We start from the raw sequence: 14,756 nt of genomic DNA, 5'->3' as shown, positions 1-14,756 counted from the left end.
GCAGAACGGTACCCGGACAGAGAGCATCCAACGTGCCGCACATTGCAAAACATCTACCGCCAATTGTATGCAACAGGTAGCACGCAAACGTGTCCGTAACAGGCCCGTCACAGGAGAAGCGGGTGCAGTTGGTGTGTTAGCTGCTGTTGCCATGAACCCTCACATGAGTACACGGGACATTGCGAGAGCCGGTGGACTGAGTCAAAGTAGTGTCATGCGCATACAGCATCGTAACCGCTTTCACCCGTTTCATGTGTCGCTACATCAGCAATTACATGGTGATTACTTTAATCATCGAGTGCAATTCTGTCAATGGGCATTAACAGAGAATGCGTTGCAGTTCTACCTGTTTACCGATGAAGCGGGTTTCACAAACCACGGGGCAGTGAATCTATGGAACATGCATTACTGGTCCGTGGACAATCCTCGCTGGTTCAGACAGGTAGAGCGACAGCGACCGTGGACTGTAAATGTATGGTGCGGAATCATTGGCGACCACCTCATTGGTCCTCACTTCATTGCAGGGGCCCAAACAGCTGCAACATACATCGCGTTTCTACAGAATGATCTGCCAACGCTGCTCGAAAATGTCCCACTGGAAACGCGTCGACGTATGTGGTATCAGCATGATGGTGCACCTGCACATTCCGCAATTAACACTAGGCTGACCCTTGACAGGATGTTCGACGGGCGTTTCATAGGACGTGGAGGACGCATAAATTGGTCAGCCCGTTCTCCTGATCTTACACCTCTGGACTTCTTTCTGTGGGGTACCTTAAAGGAGAATGTGTACCGTGATGTGCCTACAACCCCAGAGGATATGAAACAACGTATTGTGGGAGCCTGCGGCGACATTACACCAGATGTACTGCGGCGTGTGCGACGTTCATTACGCCAGAGATTGCAATTGTGTGCAGCAAATGATGGCCACCACATTGAACATCTATTGGCCTGACATGTCGGGACACACTCTATTCCACTCCGTAATTGAAAACGGAAATCACGTGTGTACGTGTACCTCACCCCTCATGTTAATGTACATGTGCGGCAGTGAAAAAGACCAATAAAAATGTGTTATCATGTGGACGTAATGTGTTGTTCCAGTCTCTTCTGTACCTAAGGTCCATCACCGTTCCCTTTGGATCCCTACGTAATTCGGTGCTCTCCGATACGCACGATCGAACAGCGGAGGAGTGATACTCAAGCGTCAACTTTAGGTTACAATATCTCCGGATGTAATTAACATTTTACAATGCAACAAACGGCACTGATTACGTATTTTTTTATATGTTCAGATGTACTAACAAAACTAACGGGGTTCCATTTAAAAAAACGTAGGTTTGTGTTAAAAAAACATACTTCCGTGCATTTTTGTATGGTTTGTATTAACCAATTACACTAGCCCCGCTCCTCACGTTCGGTCTGTGGAATCGATTCGTCAGTATTTGATGTGGTTTACGAAATATATCCAGCGGTAATGTTAGGTGACTCACCCTGTATATAACCAGGAACGCATGTGAAATTTGTTTGATTTGGGCAGCACCATCTTCCTGCTGAGTTACACTTGGTATCTCGAGTTTAGAGAATTGTGTAAGATGCCTCTTTTGCGTGCCTTATCTCAGAGATGCAAGGCTGTCAATGGACAGATCTGCCTGAGGCAGGTGAACTGCGCAGGGAGCTTAGAGTTTCCGACTTCTCGTGGCCTATTAATGAATTTGTAACTAAAAGTTCGTGTATCAACCTTCTTTTGGGTTGTGACTTCTTACAGCGGACTGGCCTGGTTCTTGATTATGCTGATAGAACATTCTTTTTTAAATGTCGTCGTTGTGAGATGGTATTTTCCTGCCAACGTTTTCCAGGGGTGAAAAGTGTTCAGCTCAGCACTCGAATTTCGTGGTTAGTCGCCTGGGACCAGTTGAAGCTGGTCAACTTTTGGAGATTTTTGGTAATTTCCCTGATACACTTACTGATAAATTGGGAAATCTGTCTATTCCTATTGTTGTAAGCTCCGTATAGGCTTTCGCCTCCAGATTTTACATGGATGAGTGAATGGCATGCTCTGTGATGGGGTGATTAGGCCTCCCCCATATTTCTGGTGGGGATTACCAACTGGTCGTAGACTATAGGGTGTTAAAAGGTTGTTCCACAGCCCATTCCTCTTCCTGACCTCTATAACTGTTATATGGGCCTAGGAGGCGTGTTTTTCTTTACCATGCTTGACGTGAACACTTTATTGTCTTCTGTACAGACTGGAATCTGTATGAGCTCAACTAGGTTGTTTTCAGGCTGTCGCTCGGAGCTGCTGTTTTGTCGCGCATCTGGGATAATGTTTTGGGTGACCTGAAGATTAAGTTAGTCTATAATTACTTGGATGATTTTGTTTATAGTGCCACATTTTCCAGGCACCTTCAGTATTTGGAAGAAGTCCTGCTTCATCCTAGACGAGCTGGGATCACTGTTAAACCATCTAAAATCATACTGGTTTGGTGGCAGTTCCTTTTTGGGACACTGGGTCTCAGCAGAGGGGGTTAGGATCGACCAAGAGGTGATTTGGAGCTTACGAAAATTTCTTCCCCATAAGAACAAAAAAAGGTGGCCAGGTTCATTGGCGTGACCAATTTTCTTCGTAAATTCGTACCCAACTTCACAAAATTCGCTGTTCCTCTTAATAACTTCAGTAAAAAAGGTAATATTTTTAACTAGGATGGAAGTCCTTAGGCCTGCTTTGAAGCCACTAAGACAGCTCTCAACAATCCTCTTGTACTGGAGATTTCCAGTTTTGAGTTCCCATTCATTGTTCAAACCGATGTCTCTAATTCTGGGCTTGGGCCATTCTCTTGCAAGAGCATCAAGGTGAGTGCTATTCGCTCACTTGTGCATCGGGGCGAATATCCCCTGTGGAGCGTAAATACTCCATGTGTAAGTGAGAGTCTCTAGAAGTTCTTTTCTCTTTGTTTTTTCTAGAGCACAAGGAGTTTGTAATGGAGACCGGCAGCCCCATAGTAGGCTACGTCTTAGCACGCTCCAGGAAGATAGGATTGCGCGATGGGCAGTACATATCTGCACATTCCGTTACAAGGTTAGGCATGTTAGAGGTCCAGATAACCTGACTGTTGACGCCTTGAGTCATGTTTGAAGAAAACCATCATAGGCAGGAAGGGCACAAAGCCCAGCAGGTTGCTTGGAACTGCGGGGTGCTAACTGAGGTACCATAACTCTTTGGAGATCTCAAGAAAAAACTCGTTTAGGACTCCTTAAATCTGTCCATCAAACATAGGTTACTTAGTGGGGAGCATGTGACAGGGTATTCCTTAAAGAGTCACTGCTTGTCATAGGAATGTGAGGCGATAAATCCTTTAAAATTTGTTTACCTAAGGAGCTGCTACCTCTGATACCCCATTATTTTCATTATTACTTGCTGGGTTGGCACTTTGATCATTATAAAACTACTGCCAAAATAAAAGAGCATCCCCAGCATAGGGATATTCAACATTTACTATGGGAATGTGAGCTGTGTAAGGCAGTTAAGCCCGACCCCAACTCACGTAAGGATTTTTGCAATCAACCCATGAGGGCCATGCGATGTATAAAATTTTTATTGCTTATGTGGGTCCCCTTTCTCTTACTCGAGGTGGGAATCGTTACATTCTTGTTGCAGTTGGCGCCTTTTCTCAGTTTACCTGACAGTTGAGGGATGATGGCAGCCTTGTCTATATACCATTTGTCTAAAATGGGAGGTCATGGCAGCCTTATCTACAGGGTGAAATGTATTTAAATCGACAAACTCTGGGAGGTTGTAGGGGAACCAAAACAAATATTTTTCCATAATGTCATTTTTTCCTGTGAGGATTATTTAAACCGGTGGAGGCCGTATTACGCTCTTCAGTTGTTAGAGGCCGTATTACGATCTTCAGTTGTTAGATACCGTATTACGCTCTTCAGTTGTAAGCAACTGCTGTCCACCAGTGTAGTAGTTTATTGTCTCTGTTTACTAATGGAGCGATACACCTGGAGTGAGTACACTGATATGGTTGGTGCGTACTACGTAGCGCACCACAATGGACGAGCTGCACAGCGGGTTTATCAACAACAATACGCTAATCGCCGTATCCCGCATCATACGACCTTTGCTGCTGTGTACCAACGTCTACGTGAGACCGGGACATTTAGTAGATTACTTGGACAGGGACGCTGTCTCACGGTAAGAACGCTGCAATTTGAGGAAGCTGTCTTGCAGCATGTGGAGCAAGATCCTTCAATCAGCACTCGTGCAATTGCACTTAACATAGGGGCGAATCAGACGAATGTAAGAACAGTCTTGCGAGAGCAATTGTTACGTCCATTTCACTTACAGCGTATCGATAACCTGGAACCAGTTGATTATCCACCCAGAGCACAATTTTCGCTGTGGTACCTGGAACAGTATGAAATGCATCCTACATTTCCATCCTCTGTGTTGTTTACAGGTGAAGGAACGTTCGGGCGTGCTGGAGTCTTCAACATGCATAATTCGCATGTTTGAAGTGAGGATAACCCACATGCCACAGTCACTCGCGCTTATGAAGTGCGGTTCTTCGTTAATGTGTGGGTCGGTGCTGCTGGGGACTGTTTAATTGGGCCGTATCTGCTACCTAGGCCATTAAATGGCAGGCACTATTACAATTTTCACGCTAGAGCATTGCTAGAATTGCTGGAAGAGGCCCGCTCCCTACAAGACAACGCATGTGGTTCCAACATGACGGGGCGCCGGCACGTTTCAGTCGTCGTGTGCGCCGATTCCTGGACCGACGGTTCCCAGAAATGTGGACTGGCAGAGGTGGTCCTGTACCATGGCCTGCTCGATCCCCAGATATGTCCCCCCTGGCATTTTTTGTGTGGAGCGAGATGCGCAACCTTGTTTACGCAACTCCTGTTGCATCAGAGGAGGATCTAGTTGCCCGGATTGGAGCAGGATTAATTTGCCTCCAGAGAAATCTTCCTCTTCCAGTTTAAAAACTCTTGAAAGGAAACAATGACATTAGGGAAAAATATTTGTTTTGATGTCCCCTACAACCTCCCAGAGTTTATCGGTTTAAATACTTTTCACCCTGTATATACCATTTGCCTAAAATATTTTCCATCTTTGGTCAGCTAAGTCATTTATGAGGAATAATGCTACCACATTTACTTCTAGAGAGTTTAAAAGATTTTGTTTTGTAAACACCATTGGGCACCTCACCACTGCATCTTATTCCACTCAGCCTTCCTCTGTAAACCAGAACCTCAAGTAAACGCTTATAATATTCCATGCTAGGTCTCAGAAAAAGTGAGATGTATTGGTTCCTTGGTTAAATTTCGCTTTCAGTTCCGGCCAGCATGAGGCTATCAAGGCAATTCCTGCCTTCGTAATGTTCACCTATACCCTCAATTCTCAGTTGTCCAACTTATGGTCGGTAAATGGGCTCGTTCCTGAGAAGAAAACGCCCTTCCATTTTCCGAGAGGGGATGTTGTGTTTTTGGTGGGGGTAGTGTAGCCGTGGTGGCTCACTCCAAGTCGACTTCCGTGTAAAGGATAATCTTTGGTCAAGTATCGAACGAGGAAGCTAGGTGGCGCTCAGCCGAAGCCAGATGAGCTAGGTCACGGAGAGATACGTGGCTGGCAGTTCGTCGAATCCAGTTAGGTCGACACAAGGCAGATTGGGAAGGCGCGTGATGGTAACTGCAGCCGTGTTTTGCTGTAGGGCTGGCAGTGGATTGGATTGGTCGCAGTTTTATTCTTGATGCCGTTGATTTGTAGCACACTGCCTTACCGCACATGTCTTAATTTCTCTTAACCTTTCTCGATGGTTGTATTTGGGCAGATTTGAAGCAGAAGATTTCTGTTATTTGGAAACTGTAGTTTTATACGTGGGTATATTCTCACTCCCCGCTTTGTTAGCCTTTCTGCTTGACTGGTGACTTGCCGGTTGTGTGGGAAAGAATTATTGTGGAGGGTCCTAACCCAGACATATTTATAATTATATTGCTTCTTAAGCAGCTTGTTTGACTGCTTAAAGGACTTTTGCTTTACGCAAGCAACAGCTCCGTGTCACATTGAATGTCAATTCCGTGCACTAGCTTGCCTAATGTTGCATTTTAGTTTGTTTTAGTGTTGCCTACCGAGCTCCGGTAAGACTAAGTGTGTACTGCGTCATTGTGTGGTTGCGCCAATTTTGATATCCTCGACGTGTTATTTTGCCTGTCTGTGCGGTGGCGGGAGCGGAGCAAACTACAAGTTAGAGGCACATCTGTTACTCCTCCAAGTACTTAAACTTAAATGAATTTCAGTTTGCAATATATGCCCCCTCAGGGCTCTGAGCTGTTTGTAGTCTGAAGGTTTTACGAAGTTGCTTTCAACTCCTAACTGCTAGGAAACGTGCTTGTTTGGAATTGCCGTTCATGCTGTTTTGTGCCCTTCAGGCGAGAAATGTCCAAGAGATGTTGTTGTTCTGTGTATGTTAGTCGATACATGCCACTGAAGTCCCTAAATTGAAGGCGAACTTGTACTTAGGCCGATTTGTTTGGCATCCTTGTTAGCTCCGTCATTGGGATTATGCACGAAATGATGTTTCAGCGTCACACTAGATAGACAGTAGCTGTGAAATCTGTATTTTCGCTTCCTGCGGCTTGTTTGGGCATTTGTTCGTAGTCAGAATTTGGCACATCGGCTACTGATTACGTCAGGTGAGCACGTGATATTTCTGCTTCAACTAATAAGCCAGTATGTACTCCAGGTGCGCTAGCCATACTTGTTATTCGAAGGACTTGGTTAAGTCTTAACGGCCACCTGTTTGGGACGGCTGGACCTTGCAGCCGATTGAGCAAGCACGATTGCCTTCCAGTGTGAGTGGTCGGTTACAGCAGCAGCTTGATGTCTGAACGGACAATCCACACGTCGGAAGGATCAGCCGTTTTTTGTGACGGTGGCAAGGGTCCCAATTTCTGTAATTAAATCCTGATGCTTCCAAATTCGCCGCCTTTACAGAGAAGTTAAGTTTCATTAAACTGAAAACTGGGCTAACTGTATGATCCCTGTGTTCACGTTAATCAGCCTTGGACTTTGAAAGCCTGGCGGAGATTAGCATTGGTGGCAAACATTATTTTTATGTTCTTTTACTCTGTATATCGGGTAATCTCATGTAACAAATATTGTATTCTGTTATATCTCACAGAAGAAGAAAGGGCAAATGATCTCACTCACGAGTTCAGAGCAGTAATTTTCTTTTGTTAAGGATTGAAAAAAATTTCAAATTCTTGACTTAATTCCAATTAGTGTAACGAATTCATGCTTCTGGCTTTAGTTTGAAGGAGAGCCGTATTTCTTCAGAATGTTTAGATGCTTTTAGCGCTTTCTTTATTACCAAGTTGGGCCCAGATAGGACCCTTTTAAAATTATTTTAATTAATTAATCTGTCTAATTTATTTCTGCAATTTGTTGGTTAGTGTACAAAGTTCTACATGTATTTTTATAAAACGATGAATGTTGTTGAGACACATCCCCTGGGGTCCAGTTGTTCCATTTGGTCCTTTCCTGAAGTTCCTGTGGCTATGAATTTCACGTTACAGTGGCCTCTCATGAAAGAATTAGCAGACAAAGATAAACACGGCAAAAAGAACGTCGCATGGTCTGTGCAGAAGACAGAAGCATTCCATCGAGCTTTGTAATAACTGTCTAGCACATTACTTTGACAGACCCCAACCACAAAGTACAGCTCACCCTCACAACTGACGCAAGTGACACTGCGGTGGAGGCTGTGCTTCATCAGGTGGTAGATGGGATGCCTCAACTGCTTTGACTTTTCCCAAGGAAACTATCCCCCTCAGAGTCAACATGGTCAGCTTTCGACTATGAGATCCTCATGGTATATGCACTGTCACGTACTTCTGCAGTGATATAGAAAGCCATAAAGTGACCATGTACTCAGATCACAAACATCTGCTGGACGCTATCAGAAACCCATCTCAGGATGCCAGTGCATGACGTCTCAGCCATTCAGATCTTATGGCACCGTTTAACACCAACATGCATCACGTCCATTGTGCTGTCAATATGTTTCTGGACTACCATTCAAGAATCTATGCAGTTTCTCTCCAGTACAACTATGAGCACACGGCAGCCAAACAAACCAGTGACCCAAGCATCGATAACCCCTACAACGACCATGATACAAACCTTAGTATCAAACATCGGTCTCTTCCCATGTCTCACCCAACTCTGCTCTGTGACATTCCACAAAACAGACCACGACCGCTAGTTCCACAATGTGCCACGAAATATTTGAGTGGATTTACAAACTGAGTCACCCTGGCATCAATACAACACTGTGTCTGGTTACAGACAGGTTCATAAGAGTGAACAGCAAATGAGACTGTCACCTTGGGCGCAAAGATGTCTCATATGCCAACACAGTAAGACAATCAGTCACGTCCAGCCTCAAGTCATACGCTTACCCACCTTGAAGACTCAGTTCCAGCAAGTCCATCTTGACATCACTGGACCCCTGCTGGAATGGGAAGAATTTCCATACCTCCTATCTATGATAGACAGGACATCACAATGAGTAGAAGCCATACCCACAGCCGAAACAACCACACTTGCATCTGCCGAGATATGTATCACCCACTTGGGCACTCCCAAAACTGGTTACTATCAATCAGGGCCGTCAATTGAACTGGTCCTCTTCAACGCCCTCTGTGGAATAACCTACACATGGACTATTGAATATCACCTGAACAGTAATGGTAAGGTGGTACAGGAATAAGAAGGCAGTTTTGATGTGCCACAACATTTACTGGACTGAGATGCTCCCATGGGTCTTCCTTAACATCCACTCAGCGTACAAGGACTACCTACGGGCGTCTCAAGCAGAGGAGTTCTACAATGAGCTACTTGTCCTGGTTGCAGACTTGCTTACACTAGTGCATTATGTTCAGGAACACATTTGGAATAACACATTTCGCCCCTCAACTCATTCGACCCTAAAAGTGTTTGTACGCAAGGCCCTCGCCTCTTGCGACTGTGTCATGTTGCGAGACGATGCAGTGCGATCAGCTCTGCAGCCCCCTTACTCAGATCCACACAGGATGCTCAAAGTGATCCACAGGCAGCACGGAAAACCTATGACAATCTCACTCACCCCAGGACGACTCCACTCCAACACACCTGAACATTGACATGCCGGGCACTAAGGACGACGGCCAGCGCAGAACGCCTGCGTCACTTCCACACTCGTATTTGATGCGAGTTGGGCGGAAATTCGACGAGCTTCTGCCGTCAGCTTCTCCATCCATCCAACTGAGTGAGTCACGATATGGCCATGTCAGAGACCCACCGCAATATAGGGCACAGTACCATATGTACTCGTACAACACCAGCATATCACACACTACCACGAGCAATGGTCTGGTCGTGCCCACACAGCACCAGCCACGAAACGACCAGTCATGCTCATCTTTCTCGCCGATATCCACTGACCATTATGTCCCACAGTACTTCACACTCCTCGCGGGAGCTCTGTTCGGATATCGATTCCCAAACGTCTGTGTCTGGCGAAAGAGGAGGATCTTTGGAGAGAGGAAGAAGAAACACAGTGCGTTCTCAACCAGCATTCGATGTAGATCAGTTGTATAGTTACTCTTCCCCTTTGACGTCTGTTTGGCTCAAATGGCTCTGAGCAGTATGGGACTTAACTGCTGAGGTCATTAGTCCCCTAGAACTTAGAACTACTTAAACCTAAGTAACCTAAGGACATCACACACATCCATCCCCGAGGCAGGATTCGAACCTGCGACCGTAATGATCACGCGGTTCCAGACTGTAGCGCCTAGAACCGCTCGGCCACCCCGGCCGGCGACGTCTGTTTAATCAGCCATGTCGCAGATAATTGAGAGCTGGCCTACTGCATGATCGTCCCCATTTCCTACAAGGTTGCACTAAACCCAATAACTGTAGATGGTCAGTTGTCGGCTTTACAGTCTTCGTCGAAAGACTGGCTTGATGCAGTTTTCCGTGCTAGTATATTCTGTGCAAGCATCTTCATCTCTGGACAGCTGCTGCAACCTAGATGCGTTTGAATACCCTAACAGCAGTCAAGCCTTGTTCTACATACACAATTCTTACCCGCACACTTCCATTAACTACAAAATTAATAATTCCTTGTTGCCTCAAGGTGTGTCCTATCACTCAATCATTTCTGTTTGTACCATATTTTTCTCCCTTATCCCGTTTTGAACCTCCTCATTAGTTATCTGAGATGTTTACTTGTACCTCCCATACCCCTATTTTTGTCTCACTGTACTGAATTATTTACCTTCATGCGTGGGATTTCGTTAAGTTTTCTAAATTATATACGGTTGTCGTGGGCGTCAGCAGCAATTTGTCCACGAACCCTGCTGTGCCGAAGGGAGAGAGGGAGTGGGGAGGGGGGGGGGAGGTGAGGTGTGCCGTAGAGAGGAAGACCCAACCGCAAAATTTGTAGCGGCGCAAAAAAAAAAAAAAAAAAAAATAAAGAAACATTGTAACATACAGTTTTTATCATAAAATAAAATACGGTGTTTCAGGGCTTGCATATAGTTCGCTTCATAATCGATATCCTATGTTACTGTTTTTTCAGCATTTATTGTTAAGTGTGTTCTAGGTCGGAGTAGTCCGGTTTCGATAGTGCCGCAAGACAAGTGCTCTTGCTTGCTTCACGCTCTGTTGTTGAGTTTCCGATCGGAAATAACGGTTCTCCCTTAATATATATATATTTTTTAATTTATCCTGTACATAACGTATTTAAGAAAGGAATCTGGTGTTGAATGCAGCAAAAGACGAAAAACAGAAGAGGGGCAGCTTGTTAAACTAGCTGGAAGTGTTGACAGATTTATCGTGAAAACTTCTGTTGGCACTTGCTCTGTAAGTACACCAGAATTTAAACGTTCCTCTAATCCAGAGTCCGTAAGCTGTTCACTCTCTTCAGTAAAGGCAGAGGTAACTTTTCCCGAAAATGCTCGAACGTCTGCGCAGAAAATCATTCTGCGGGAACAGTTTCGTCTGAATGTTTGCACTGATGTTATTTATTGGTCAGAAAAAGAAAGCGAGATTTTGAAAAATGAAGTTTGTAAAATATGGACGTGTGAAGTACTGGGAAAAGATGCATTTTTCCAACAGTTAATACTGGCAAATAATTTTGTAAGGTTTTGTTTTTATATTAAGTTAAAAAATGGCGAGAGAGTTTAGGGGCATGGTTGTTGTCTTCTTCTGTGAAATTTACTGTACAGGGTGTTCGGAAATTCCCGTTAGAGACTTCTACGACTTGTAGAGAGGAGTGAGTACATAATATTTTGAATAGGTATCCACGTCCGTAAATGTTCCATTTCCGTTCTATGATGGCTTCATTTCAGATCTTCAACTCATCCACTTCTGTTTGAGGAACTGAATTAGGCGTGACGCAGCACATATGTTAAGTATCAGTTCGAAAAGAAACATAACGAAACGTTCATTTTGTTTGTGTAAACACTTAAATATTACCACCCTGCTGCATAGCAGGACAAGCAACTCTGAAATATTTCTCTTTCCCTCAGCAGACGTGGACGCGTTACACATCAGAAATGAAACCGTCGTAGAGCGAAAACGGCACGTTTCTGGATGTGGGTTTCTGTTCAAAATATTACGTACTCATTCCTCCCTACAAGTCTCAGAAGTTTGTAACGGGAATGTCCGAACACGATGTATATTGCTTTCCTTGAATACTTAACAAAAACCGAGCGAGGTGGCGCAGTGGTTAGCACACTGGACTCGCATTCGGGAGGACGACGGTTCAATCCCGCGTCCGGCCATCCTGATTTAGGTTTACCATGATTTCCCTAAATCGCTCCAGGCAAATGCCGGGATGGTTCCTTCGAAAGGGCACGGCCGACTTCCTTCCCCATCCTTCCCTAATCCGATGAGACCGATGACCTCGCAGTTTGGCCTCTTCCCCCAAACAACCCAACCCCAACTTAACAAAATAAAGAGTTTTTTGTACTGTCACATGATTTTAGAGATGGAAAAGCTGAATCTCAGAGTATGAGATCAGGGGAAAGTTATTATCGTGTTGGAACAATGAAAACTGAAAATAGATTGAAATTCGACTACAGAAATGTGAAACAATTGATAACGCAGTTCCATTAGCATAATATAACACATTTGAGAAATGGAAAGCTGTTTGAACAAAAATTCTTGATTGCATATTTATTTATCCAGACAATCCTTACTGTCGCTGGTCGGACAGAAGTTCTTTCTACAAGTGATAACTGGGGAAATTTCCTTGAAACTTTCAAGCTATGTGTAAAATATGATCCAATTGCGAATCATAATCTTCTTAATGTTCAGCAAACAGACGGCTGTATTATGTCTTATCTTTCTCCACGAAGTCAAAATGAATTTATCAAACAACGCGGTGATCACGTCAGAATGCAGGTAATTAAGAAAATTTCTGAGTCTGTTTCTCCATTGTTCGTTCCAGCACACTGTATCGCATAACGAACAAGTTTAAGGTGGAGAGGGGAAGAAGGGAAAGGAAAAGTATCACTGCTATCAGCTGCTTCGGGACGTTACGCGGAATCAGCGGCGACGACTGAAAATGTGTACCGGACCAGAAATCGAACCCGAAATCTGCTTGCTGGGCAGGTGCGGTAGCCATTGCGCCATCCGGGACACAGCGTTGTCGCAACTACGCGAACTATCTCTGCGTGCCCCACGGCCGATTCACATTCCCATCGAGTGCCACCTATTCTCCGTCCCTGTTCATTTTCTCCGTGCTCGATCTCTGAGATTTCCGCATAAGGTCGGACGTAAGGGTGCACCCGCAGTGAAGAAGGTGAATCCATTTCACAGCTAGGCCAATAAAATCATATGAATGCACGGTGCCTGTGTTTTCGGACATTTGATTGGCCTAGCTGTGCAATGGATCCACTTTCTTCAGTGCGATGCACAAATACGTCCGACCTCCTGTGGCAATCTCAGAAAGCGAACAAGGAGGAAATGATCAGGGACAGCGGGTAGGTGGTGTTCGATGGGATTGTGAATCGGCCGTGAGGCACGCAGAGATAGTCCGTGCAGATGCGATAACGCTGTGTCGCGGATGGCGCAGTGGTTTCCGCACCTCCCTCGTAAGCAGGAGATTCCAAGTTCGAATCCTAGTCCGGTACGCATTTTCACTCATCGCTGCTGTATTCCGCGTAACGTCCCGATGCAGCTAACACCAGTGATCTCTTCCCTTCCCTTTCCTCTCTTCTCCTCTCCACCTTCAATTTACATTTATTTATTTATTGTTCCGTGGGACCAAATTAAGGAGAAGTCTCCATGGTCATGAGGCAACGGCCTTGCCGCAGTGGATACACCGGTTCTCGTGAGATCACCGAAGTTAAGCGCTGTCGGGCGTGGCCGGCACTTGGATGGGTGACCATCCGGGCCGCCATGCGTTGTTGCCATTTTTCGGGGTGTACTCAGCCTCGTGATGCCAATTGAGGAGCTACTCGACCGAATAATAGCGGCTCCGGTCAAAGAAAACCATCAAAACGACCGGGAGAGCGGTGTGCTGACCACACGCCCCTCCTATCCGCATCCTCAACTGAGGATGACACGGCGGTCGGATGGTCCCGATGGGCCACTTGTGGCCTGAAGACGGAGTGCTCCATGGTCACGCAACGAGTCAATACATGAAATTATAACACTATAGTAGAAACAGATAAAATGAAATACAAAAAACGTATTCAGACGACAATTCGTAGGTTTAAATAAAGAAAATCAACAATGTAACACTGGAATTTGCTTAATTTTTCAGCTCTTCCAGGAGCTCCTCGACAGAATAGAAGGAGTGAGCCATGAGGAAACTCTTCAGTTTAGACTTAAAAGCGTTTGGGCTACTGCTAAGATTTTTGAGTTCTTGTGGTAGCTTACTGAAAATGGATACCGCAGAATAGTGCACTCCTTTCTGCACAAGAGTCAAGGAAGTGCATTCCATATGCAGATTTGATTTCTGCCTAGTATTAACTGAGTGAAAGCTGCTAACTCTTGGGAATAAGCTAATATTGCTAACAACAAACGACATTAATGAAAATATATACTGTGAGGGCAATGTCAGAATTCCCAGACTGTCGACAAGAGGTTCTCGAACACATATAGCTCGAACAGCCCGTTTTTGAACAAAAAATACCCTTTTTGAGTCAGAAGAATTACCCCAAAAAATAATACCATATGACATAAGCATATGAAAATATGCGAAGTAGACTACTTTTCGTGTTGAACTGTCACTTATTTCAGATATTGTTCTAATGGTAAATAAATCAGCATTTAGTTTCTGAACAAGATCCTGAACAAGGGCTTTCCACAACAGCTTACTATCTATCCGAACGCCGAGGAACTTGAACTGTTCCGTCTCGCTTATAATATGCCCATTCTGTCTGATCAAAATATCAGTTCCTGTTGAATTGTGAGTTAGAAACTGTAAAAACTGAGTCATACTGTGATTTAGCGTCAAATTATTTTCCACAAGCCACGAACTTATTTCATGAACTACATTATTTGATAATGTTTCAATATTACACACAAGATCCTTCACTACCAAGCTGGTGTCATCAGCAATATTTTTGAATCACCTGTAATACTAGAAGGCATGTTGTTGTTGTTGTTGTTGTGGACTTCAGTCCCGAGACTGGTTTGATGCAGCTCTCCATGCTACTCTATCCTGTGCAAGCTTCTTCATCTCCCAGTA

At 44.7% G+C, this 14,756-nt stretch overlaps 1 protein-coding gene and 1 pseudogene across 1 annotated transcript in view; one reads left to right on the top strand and one right to left on the bottom strand.

Moving 5' to 3' along the window:
- Window positions 1–14,756, bottom strand: part of LOC126163144 (caspase-1-like) — a 147,388-nt gene that overhangs the window by 64,593 nt on the left and 68,039 nt on the right. The gene's annotated exons all lie outside the window — the stretch shown is intronic.
- On the top strand, window positions 13,356–13,473 carry LOC126105242 (5S ribosomal RNA; annotated as a pseudogene).

The sequence above is a fragment of the Schistocerca cancellata genome, chromosome 1 (assembly GCF_023864275.1).
Source record: "Schistocerca cancellata isolate TAMUIC-IGC-003103 chromosome 1, iqSchCanc2.1, whole genome shotgun sequence".
NCBI lineage: Eukaryota > Metazoa > Arthropoda > Insecta > Orthoptera > Acrididae > Schistocerca > Schistocerca cancellata.
This window is presented reverse-complemented; position numbering and strand designations above follow the sequence as displayed.